Genomic DNA, 8,597 nt, shown 5'->3' with positions numbered 1-8,597 from the left:
AAGAGATCTAGGGACCAGGCATCTCAAAGAATAGGAGCCCTGAAGTACATGAAAGACAATGGGGGTCGGGGTTTCTGGACCAGTTTGAACTCCCTTTGCACCTGTCTGACGCCCCTCTCCTTCCTTTGCCCTTAGCTCCACATCTTCACGCCGTATCTCTTCCCTCAGGAGAAACTCCCTCCCTGGAGGCACCAATTGAAGTAGTAAGTGCCAAGAAGAGAGGGGACAAGGAGAGGTCGCTTTCTAATGAACTTTTTTCATTTAAAAATTATTTTATTATTAACATCATCTTTCCATTTAGTCGAGTGAGTAATGTATAAGGAATGTTGGTAAATCTTCCATTTGAAGCTTTTTTTTTACATGTTTCCATCTAATGAACTTTTAATACCTTCCCCCAATTTCCACTTTTCTGTCCGCCATCCCCCCCACTCCCACCCCAGAGCCCTGAGGTAAGAAAGAAAAGGAAAGACAGTTTCTTGGTGAGAGACCTAGAAGTTCCAAGGTTGTACCCACACATGTAAAAGTGTACACACAAGTACATCCTGCTTGTTCACCACATGCATAGGCATTTACTCCTCCTTGCTCACTTGGAGAAATACTTCTTTCCATCAGCCAGTCTCCTATCAGAAGCACTGACATGACAATGGAGACACCAACCGTTCATTCCCTCATAAAGATTTTGGTAGTTTCTGTGACTTTCCCATTTAACACCTTCCTTCATCCCCCGAACATGCCTCCACACACATGTGCTGGAGGATGTATGAGTACACATATACAGGGACATAACCCTGCTTGGTCCTCTCCTAGGGCATCTCCTCACAGTCTCCTCCAGTCCCTACCATACCACCACAGCATCTTCTCCAGGGTAAGTAGGTTAGCCAACCCAAGGCACATGACACTGTGTCTTTAAGTCCTCCACCTGTCACACAGCACTGAGCTAACAGGGAGGGGAAGGGAGCTACTGCTGCTGCTGCTGCTGCTGCTGCAGTAGCGAGGTTACTAGCAGTCAAACCTCATCCATCTCTTCCTCATCTGCTCTCTGCCAGCTCAGAAGTTGGCTATGGGCTGGACAATATCCCTAACCCCTTATTATGACTATGCTTTGACCTAACCTACCTTGGAAATTACATTTGAATTCTTAGATTCCACAGTTCCCTTTTCCTCTTTCTCATTCATTCTCCAGGACAGACGCCCACCTCTATTTTCCAGAACATCCCCTTCCTAATTTTCTAGGACAGATTCATCTAATTTTCTAGGATATATTCCTCATTTGCCTAGAATAGCCCCATCCCCTAAGAGATCTCCCAACATTCCCTAGGGCAGATGGCCCCTCTTTTCCCAGTATTTATGCATTCATTATCTAAGGCAAGCCCTCCTATATCCTAGGATGGATTCCTCCCTACTCCCCCCCATCCTTTCCTCCAAGACAACCTCTCATTCTCCCTATTCTCTAAGACCCCCTCCTTAGAACAACTCATCCATTCTTTAATGATATGCCCTTCCTCCCCTAGAACATTCACACCCTAAAACAAATCCTTTCATTTTTTAAAAATGACTTACCCCTTTGCAATTCCCAGAAAAACCACTCTATTCTCTAGGGACAGACCCTCTTTCTTTAGGACCTACTACCCAGTCCCCAAGACAATCTCCTCATCTTCTAGGGACATGCTCCCACTTTCCCTATGACAGACTACCCATTTCTCAGGACCTCCATTTCCCAAGGATAAAACCCCATTACCTAGGATATCCTGTTCCCCATTTTATTCCTTCTTTTTTTTTTCAAATCCTTATCTTCCATCTTAGAATCAATACTGTGTATTGATTCCAAGGGAGAAGAGCGGTAAGAACTGGGGCAATGGGGATTAAGTGACTTGCCCAGGATCACACACCTAAGAAGTATCTGAGGTCACATTTGAACCCAAGACCTCCCATCTCTGAGCTTGGTTCTCAATCCACTGAGCCACCTAGATACCTCTATACCTCTCATTTCTTTTCTTTTTTGACCAATTACATATAATAACTATCCTTCATGTCTAAGGACAATTTCCCTTTTGTCTAAGGATGATTTCCCTTTTGTCTAAGGACAAACATCCCTCATTCCTCAAGGTAGCCCCTATTCCCTAGGACATGTCCCTTATTCCCTAGAATAGTCCCCTCCCCACTTCTTCCCTCCTTTGACTTAAAACGTTCTTTCATTCCTTCATTCACTCTCTCCATTTATTTATTCACTGAGTACATTTTTATTGGGCTTCTGTCATGTACAAAGTAGAGGTACTCCCATTCGCCTGAAGGGACACCCTCCCATTCTTTCCTCCTAAGAATCTTCGTCCGAGGACAGTATTCCCAGCTTGAGCACAGGCTGAAGGTTGTTGAATGGAGACGGGCAGAAATGTCCTTGCCTCAGCTCAGCTCCTAGAGCTAATCTACAGAAAGGGGCTGTCATGGGGATTTATGGCAGAGACAGCTGCTGAGCAGATTTATGGGGCTATGAAGGGAGGAGGCAAGTTTGGTCCTGTGGGAGCTAGAATAGGGACACCTAAGGCCATCTGAGCCCCAGCTCTGCATCCGCCACCCTCCCTCCCCTTCTCCCCCACCTCCCCCCATTATCTCTTAGGTTACTAGAGTGAACTTGTCCCTTCTGTACCCCCTACTGTTTCCAGAGGGAAATGCAACCAGAAAAAAGGCCAAGATAGATCAGGGAAGGGAAACCAGATAAGCAGGAAAATCAGCAGAGTAAGAATGGTAGCTTTACTGAGGTAGGTGATGGGGAACTGGACAGTGGAGTAGCTTCCTCCAGGAAAACAGCTAGTCATTCTCAAAGACACTGTGATGTCTCCTCCCTCCTTCCAACCACAGACAAGGTCTACCTTCCATTTGTTCCCTTAATGAGCATCCTCACCTCCTTGCTTCTTGGGTATAGAGGGTAGAAGGGAAGAAAAAATAAAAATAAAATGGGAACAAGAAGGAAGAGTAGTCTTTGCAAAGTCCAATCCCAAACAAGGATCTCAAAATCATAGAACTGCTTACTTCCTTTATTTTACAGATAAAGAAAAGAGACTACATTACTTGCCTAAAATTATACAGCTAGCATAGGTATAGGGATTTGAACCCAAGTTTTTCTGACTCTGGGCCCAATGTCATATGCACTATACTGTGCTGCCTCTCAGAAATTCAACAAACAGCCTATGGGAATATGGAGAGATCTCTGCCTGTCCACTCTCCACTGCAGGAACTGAGGAATAGACAAAAGTTATCTTCAGAGCAAAGCAAGAATTCTGAGTGCACTTGGCCATTTCCTCACATCATCAGCCCAGAGAATAACCCCCACTGCCCACCCCTCCATCTCTGTTCTAATGGATTCTCACCAGCAGGGTATATCCCTGCACAGATCTGACAGCAGGAGAAGCAGCAGGCTTAGCCTGGGGGACTGGGGAGATAATGGTTAAGGAGTCAGCCTTTGAAGGGCTGAGGTCCTGGTGGAATATAAGGCAGAAGGAAGACCAGTGGGAGGTCAGTTCCAGCTGACCCTTTTCCATCTGGCCCTGGACAGCAACTCCTGGATGGCAATGAACCAAGACAAGAGAAGGTATCATCCCAGCCCAGTGATGGCTTTTCTCAAGCAATAACTCAATTAAATTTCAATTCAACCAACTTTAATTGAGAGTCTACTGTGTTCAAATGCAAAGCATATGAACAATGTAAGATCTGAGGACTGATTTACAGAGACATGACAGGAAAACGTCTTCCTTTCTGGCCTTGGGAATCTATAGGGACAGAAACCTAACTATACAGACATCTGAAGGCTTTTATTTTTATTAATTTTTTTTAAAACCTTTACCTTCCATCTTAGAATCAATACTGGGTATTGGTTCTAAGGCAGAAGAGCAGTAAGGGCTAGGCAATGGGGGTGAAGTGACTTGCCCAGGGTCACACAGCTAGGAAGTGTCTGAAGCCAGATTTGAATCCAGGACCTCCTGTCTCTGGGCCTGGCTCTCAATCCACTGAGCTACCCAGCTGCCCCCTGAAGGCTTTTAAATAAAAGGGATCATAGAAATTTAAGCTGGGAAAGAGTGTAAACACCTTCAAGTCTATCTTTCTTATTTTACAAATGAGGATGAGTCCTGAGAAGTCACACAGGGAGTGAATAAAAAAAACTGGGGTTTTAAACTCAGATATTCTCACTACTAATTGTTCTTTATGTTATGAGAGGAAGCAGCACAAAATCCCAATCAGGCCAAGTCCTGGTTAAGAACTGACTTGAGGAAGGGAGGATTAGGGAATGGGGCCCTGAAAATAACCTTTCCCCCTCTGTCAACCTACAACACTCATTGAGTGCATCATTCAGTGGACACAGACCCACATATTCCTTTGTAGTATCTTCACGTGGATTGCAATCTCTTTGAGGGTACAGATCATTATAAATCATAATTTGAGACTCTCTCTGGGATTTTTCAGTACACCTTGTGTACTGAAATATTTTGTCCTAATTTGGGGTTTGGAAAACATGATCACCACCCTTATGCTTTTTTCTGCCTCTGCATCCTGAGGCTTCCCCATTTCTACCCACTTATGGCCTCTGTCAATTGTCATTCAGAAACAACCAGCAAGGAGAGGGAGATTTTCTGCCATTTGTAGAAATGATTTCTGATTGTGCCCATATCTGTCCTTTTCATAACCTCCAGGAGGCTATATGTCAAAGTCCATCCTATGTTGTAATACCATTTATTATCCATAAAAGATGGGAGAGACAATGTGGTATAGTGGGTAGAACTAGCCTTGGAGCCGAGAAGAGTTTAAGGTTAGGTACTACTTCTGACTCATACTACCTGAGTGACCCTGGGCAAGTTGTGAAATCTCTCAATGTTCTAGGTAACTCTGAAACTGTAAGTTGTATAGAGGGTATTGACCTGCATTGTATAGGGAGTTTCCTCAGCTGGAAGTTCCATATACCAAGAGAATTACCAGTCTAGTCCCTATCCCTATAAGGGGAAGGGATGGGATGAGATACACATATACCTTATTTTACAGCACTTCACAGATATTGCATTTTTTTACAAATTGAAGGTTTGTAGCAACCCTACATCAAGCAAGCAAATGCCAATTTTTTCACAGCATGTGTTCTTAGCGTGTCTCTTTGTCACATTCTGGTCATTCTCATATTTCAGACTTTTTCATTATTATTAGATCTGTTACAACACACTTATCCTTAAGTATGGGGAGGTATGTGTGCTATAGGAGGAGAAGAATCAGAAATGACTGACTGCTCCCTGGGCAGTCCTAAGCAAAGCTAAAGCTACAATTGGTCCATGTGGAAGGAATGCACAGGAAGTGAGGCAAAGAAATGTCTTTAAAAGCAGCGGCATCTTCCTTTGGAGGCAGTTCTTCAGAGTCCAGAGTTCGAGTTGGAGTGGGAGTTTGAGTTGAAGGCTAGTGAAGGATATGCTTCATGGACCTGAGACTCTGAAATTTGGTGAGACTGTTCTTTTTTTTTTTTAGAAAAAATTTTTTTCCATGGTTACATGATTCATGTTCTTGCTCTCTCTTCCCCAGCCCTCAACCCCTCCCCCAACCACCGTAGCCAATACACATTTCCACTGGTTTCTTCATGTGTCATCAATCAAGACCTATTTCCATATTATTGATAATTGCTCTAGGGTGGATACTAAGAGTCTATATCCCAAATCGTGTCCGCATCAACCCATGTGATCAAGCAGTTGTTTTTCTTCTGTTTCCACTCCTGTAGTTCTTCCTCTGAATGTGGGTAGCATTCTTTTCCAAAAATCCCTCAGAATTAATTGTCCTGGGTCATTGCATTGTTACTAGTACAGAAGTCCATTACATTCAATTTTACCAGTGTATCCGTCTCTGTGTATAATGTTCTCTTGGTTCGGCTCCTTTCACTCTGCATCAATTCCTGGAGATCATTCCAGTTCACATGGAATTCCTCCAGTTTATTATTCCTTTGAACACCATAGTATTCCATCACCAACAGATACCACAATTTGTTCAGCCATTCCCCAATTGAAGGGCATACCCTTGTTTTCCAGTTTTTTGCCACCACAAAGAGTACAGGTATAAATATTTTTGTACATGTCTTTTTCCCTATGATCTCTTTTTGGGGTACAAATCCATCAATGGTATGGCTGGATCAAAGGGCAGGCAATCTTTTAGCACCCTTTGGGCATAGTTCCAAATTGCCATTGAGAATGGTTGGATCAATTCACAACTCCATCAGAAATGCATTAATGTCCCAATTTTGCCACATCCCCTCCAACATTCATTACTCTCCCCTGCTGTCATTTTAGCAAGTCTGCTGGGTGTGAGGTGATACCTCAGAGTTGTTTTGATTTGCATTTCTCTAATTATTAGAGATTTAGAACACTTTCTTATGTGCTCATTGATAGTTTTGATTTCTTTATCTGAAAATTTCCTATTCATGTCCTTTGCCCATTTATCAATTGGAGAATGGCTTAATTTTTTTGTACAATTGATTTAGCTCCTTGTATATTTGAGTAAATAGACCTTTATCAGAGTTTTTTGTTATAAAGATTTCTTCCCAGTTTTTGTTTCCCTTCTGATTTTAGTTGCATTGTTTTTGTTTGTACAAAAACTTTTTAATGTAATCGAAATTATTTATTTTACATTTTGTAATTTTTTCTAACTCTTGCTTGGTTTTTAAATCTTTCCTTTCCCAGAGATCTGACAAGTATGCTATTCTGTGTTTGCCTAATTTTCTTATAGTTTCCTTCTTTATAGTCAAGTCATTCACCTACTCTGAATTTATCTTGATGTAGGGTGTGAGATGTTGATCTAAACCTAATCTCTCCAATAATGTTTTCCAATTTTCCCAACAGTTTTTGTCCAATAGTAGATTTTTGTCCCAAAAGTTGGGCTCTTTGGGTTTATCATAGACTGTCTAGTTGATGTCACTTACCCCAAGTCTATTCCACTGATCCTCCCTTCTTTCTCTTAGCCAGGACCATATTGTTTTGATGACCACTGCTTTATAGTATAGTTTAATATCTGGTACTGATAGGCCACCTTCCTTCACATTTTTTTTTCATTATTTCCCTTGATATTCTTGATCTTTTGTTCTTCCAAATGAACTTTATTATAGTTTTTTCTAATTCTGTAAAAAAGTTTCTTGGTAGTTCGATAGGTATGGCACTAAATAAGTAAATTAATTTGGGTAGAATGGTCATTTTTATTATGTTAGCTCGTCCTACCCATGAGCATTAGATCTAGTTTTAATTGTTTGGAAAGTGTTTTGTGGTTGTGTTAATATAATTCCTGTGTTTGTTTTGGTAGATAGATTCCTAAGTATTTTATATTGTCTAGGGTGATTTTAAATGGTGTTTCTCTTTCTAACTCTTGCTGCTGTGATGTGTTGGAAATATATAGAAATGCTGATGATTTATATGCATTTATTTTGTATCCTGCAACTCTGCTAAAGTTGTTGATTATTTCTACTAGCTTTTTAGTTGATTCTCTAGGATTCTTTAAGTACTCTATGTATGTCTGCCTGTCTCATGTGTGTTTCTTATAGACAACATATGATAGGATTTTGGTTTCTAATCCACTCTGCTATTTGCTTCCATTTTTATGGGCAAGTTCATCCCATTCACATTCAGAATTATAATAATCAACTGTGTATTCCCAGACATTTTGATTCTCTCTCCTTGTCCTGCCCTTTCTTCTTTCACTATTTCCTTCTATACCAGTGTTTTGTTTTCAATCAGTTCCCCTAATCCCTTCCCTTATTGTACTTCCCTCTCTCCCCTCTCTCTTCTTATTCCCCTCTTATTCTTCTTCAGGCTACCCCCTATTCTTTTTTAGGCTATTCTTTTTAAGCTACCCCCCCACCCTCTCCCTTCCTAGTGTTGCTTCCCTCCCCACCAGTCCTTTTGTTATCCTTCTACTTCTCTATAGGGCGTGAATCAATTCTCTGCCCCAATGGGTCTGATTGTTCTTCCATCTTTAAGTTGATTTCAAAGCACTTAAGTATTAAATATTTCCTCTCTCCAACCTCTTTACCCTTTGAGTGTATTGATATTCTCCCCTATTCGCCCCATGCACTTCTTTATGGAATATAAATTTACTCCATTTTGTTTGTTTTTCCATTTTTCTTAATATTATCTCCTTTTTCCCTCTAGTTTTGTGTGTGTATATGTGTGTGTGTGTGTGTGTGTGTGTGTGTATCTTGACATTTCATCCTATACAGTTTGTCACCGTTCCCTCTAAGTAACCTTCTTCTAGTTACCCTGTTGATAATAACAATTTTTAATGTTTGCCAATATCTTCTTTTCTTCTAGGGATACAAATCAATTGAACTTATTGGGTCCCTTAAAGAAAAGATTCCCCCCACCACTCTCTTAATTACCTCATGGTGATTCTCTTGAGTTCTGTGTTTGAGCAGCAAACTCTCTGTTTAAGTCCGGTTTTTTTCTTTACGAATGCTTGGAAGGCCTCAATTTTATTGAATGACCATACTTTCCCCTGCAAAAATATAGTCAGTTTTGCTGGAAAGTTGATTCTTGGTTGTAGACCCAGTTCTCTTACTTTCTGGAATATTATGTTCCATGCCTTCCAGTCCTTCA

This window comes from Gracilinanus agilis, chromosome 3, assembly GCF_016433145.1.
Source record: "Gracilinanus agilis isolate LMUSP501 chromosome 3, AgileGrace, whole genome shotgun sequence".
NCBI classification, from domain to species: Eukaryota; Metazoa; Chordata; class Mammalia; order Didelphimorphia; family Didelphidae; genus Gracilinanus; species Gracilinanus agilis.
This window is presented reverse-complemented; position numbering follows the sequence as displayed.